Raw genomic sequence first — 3,402 nt, 5'->3', positions numbered from 1 at the left:
ACTTTTTAATTACTACCAAACAAAGCTTATGATTCGAAACATATAAAATTTATAAGCTCAATCTCCTATAAGCTTTCATAAGCTACGCGCCAAACATACTCTTGGAAAAAGAAGCTAGTTGAAGTAGGTTATATAAATAAGCTCCTAAGTTTCTTAACTTATGAAGATAAAAATTTACATTTTTAACCCTTATATAATCATCTATCGAGTGTGTTTGGACGAAATTAGTTGGAGCTGGAGCTTGTAGCTTATGGGTTAGAGCTGGAGCTTATTTTAAAAGTTGGTAGTTTTTTTTTTGAAAAGCAAACTGATATAAAACTCCAAAATGCAAAAGTCGGATACAACAATGGCGCACCAGAGGCGAACCACACCCAAATTGACACCAAACCAACTAAACAACCAAACGCCAAAACAACACAGAAAATAAAATTGCACTAAAAGAAAACGATTTACTAAAGAGTATCCACGACGCCTTTTGGGTTCGAACACCACTCTTCCATGCTAGCCTTGAACCATCTACACTTATTGTTTAGCCACAAATGAGTTAACGTCTTGATACTCAGGATGATATCTTCCTTTAACACTGAATTTCTTGACTCTGGAGTACAGTGAACCACCTTATTCCTCCATTGCCAAATACGCCAAAGTAACACATACCTCGTGGCTAAATTTACCTTGTTTCCTTTATCCGAATTTTAATGGTAACTGCCCGAGCTGACCGTATTTGCTGTCCCAGCTGGGACCCCCTTGAGTCATTCCACCAGTCTAGATAGTTTCTCCACAAAGGTGTAACAAATCTGCACATAGTTAGGATATGATCGATGCATTCCGGGCATGACCTGCAAAAAGGACAAAGCAACGAGCCTGTGTTAATTCCTTTTGCAGCCAAGTTTGCTAAAGTACATAACCCATTTAAGTTAACTCGCCAAATGAAGATATTAATCTTCTTTGGAAGCGACGAAATCCAAAGATTCGAAGAAAGGCCTGCACCAGACTCTAAAATTTGGCTATCAATGAGTGTAGATAGTTTTTTGACCGTAAATCCCCCATTGCCGCTAAGAGTCCACGATCAGTGATATCGGCTAAAAAGTCACGTTTTCACCCCGGTATTGAGGCCCAAAAACAATAAAGTTCCAAGCTTTATCGTCAAAATACTCGCTTCGTCACTTAAAAATGAAGATCAAGTGATTACAAAGCCGGTGCAAAAAGAATCAAGAGAATCGGAGCTAAAACAAAGATTCTAGAGCGAAAACAGTGAAAGACAAGAAACCAAGTTACGATCAAGGAAATCAAGTTACGATCCAGCGAAAACAGCAGACCAGGGCAAGCCATCCGGCTTGCCATATGGCTTTCCATAAGGGAAAACGGCCTGCCATCAAACTCCCAGGTCAAACGGCTTGCCAGCCCATACGGGCCGGCCATACGGCCTGCCATACGGCCTGCCATACGGCCTGCCAGCCATATGCAGGCAAAATCCAAGCTTATTTAAAGGGCACTTGTCATACATGTTTACACACACTTCAATTCACTTCTCTCTCTCTCTCTCTCTCTCTCTCTCTCTCTCTCTCTCTCTCTCTCTTTCTACAATATTAGTCATATTTTCAAGGTCTTCGACTCCGTGCGGGATACCTAGTACCCGGAGAAGAACGCCAAAGATTGTATTAGGAGCGGTCTAGAGTTTGAAGTTGTCACTTTTGTATTCGGAACTCGTTTAATCTACTGGTACTTCTATCCTTTGTCTTTATATAATGTATTTCATTATTATGATTTGTGATATTGTTACCATTATTAGCGAGTAGTTATCTTTAGTGTATGCTATGATGTAGTTAGTTATAATGCCGAAATAATATTATAGTTTGTGTATGTTGTCAAGATGCTTTCCGATTATGCTTTAAACTCAATCTCTTTTACAACTAATAGAACGTAGTTATCGGTTCTGTTATTGAGAAGTCGCGAACTCTGATTCAGAGTACACTATCTGTGTCACCCCTTGGTAAGAGAAGTCTATCGGATACAACGTAAGTTTAACTGAGGCACACCGATTGTAGTAATTCCACTGAGCCTTGGATTCCGACTGAGGACTCTTTCGTAGTGAAGCATCTAACTAGACCCATAGTACATTGTCAGTCCTAGACCATTCTAGTATAGTCACCAAGCATATAAACTTCGTACGTGCACGCTGAAGCACAACGGTTGTTGTAAGCTGTACCTCTGCTAAGTAAGGCCATGGAACCCGATCAGTGCTGATTTGTACACTTCAGCATAACGCGGCCTCAAGCATTCGCTTGAGGGATTCTTAGTTAATTAAGGAGCCGTTTATTTAAACACATAAAGGATTGGACCGTTAGGATAACTGAACGTGTTCATGGAAGTCAAACCTGACTTGGCCATGGTGTTCTTTATAGTTGAACTCTTTTTAAGGGGCATAACTATCTTTTTAAACCCAATCATGAACGAAAGCATCGAAACACATCACGTCTCTCGAATATGGCATACCCTGTACTCTATTATGCTTGAGAAAGTTTAGACCTTTGTGGAATGTTAACACTTCACCCAACCGAGTCGCTCAATTGGATGAGCCGTCTGAATGTGTATGCCTGTAGTTAGGGATGGAAAAATGACCCGAAACCAGTTATAATTGGGCCGGGTCTGACCCGAGTCTGCCGGGTCATAGGCCGGGTGTAGTGACCCGAACTTTTCCATGTATATATATATTAATTGAGATTGATATTTACATGATTAAATGTTTCCAACATGTTAAGCAATCAAACTTGTTAAGACTTGATTAATTGAAATATGTTTCATATAGACAATTGACCACCCAAGTTGACCGGTGATTCACGAACGTTAAAACTTGTAAAAACTATATGATGACATATATATGGATATATATATAGTTAACATGATACTATGATAAGTAAACATATCATTAAGTATATTAACAATGAACTACATATGTAAAAACAAGACTACTAACTTAATGATTTTTAAACGAGACATATATGTAACGATTATCGTTGTAAAGACATTTAATGTATATATATCATATTAAGAGATATTAATACATGATAATATCATGATAATATAATAATTTAAAATCTCATTTGATATTATAAACATTGGGTTAACAACATTTAACAAGATCGTTAACCTAAAGGTTTCAAAACAACACTTACATGTAACGACTAACGATGACTTAACGACTCAGTTAAAATGTATATACATGTAGTGTTTTAATATGTATTTATACACTTTTTAAAGACTTCAATACACTTATCAAAATACTTCTACTTAACAAAAATGCTTACAATTACATCCTCGTTCAGTTTCATCAACAATTCTACTCGTATGCACCCGTATTCGTACTCGTACAATACACAGCTTTTAGATGTATGTACTATT

This window comes from Rutidosis leptorrhynchoides, chromosome 9 (assembly GCF_046630445.1).
Source record: "Rutidosis leptorrhynchoides isolate AG116_Rl617_1_P2 chromosome 9, CSIRO_AGI_Rlap_v1, whole genome shotgun sequence".
NCBI lineage: Eukaryota > Viridiplantae > Streptophyta > Magnoliopsida > Asterales > Asteraceae > Rutidosis > Rutidosis leptorrhynchoides.
Note: the sequence above shows the minus strand (reverse complement) of the source record.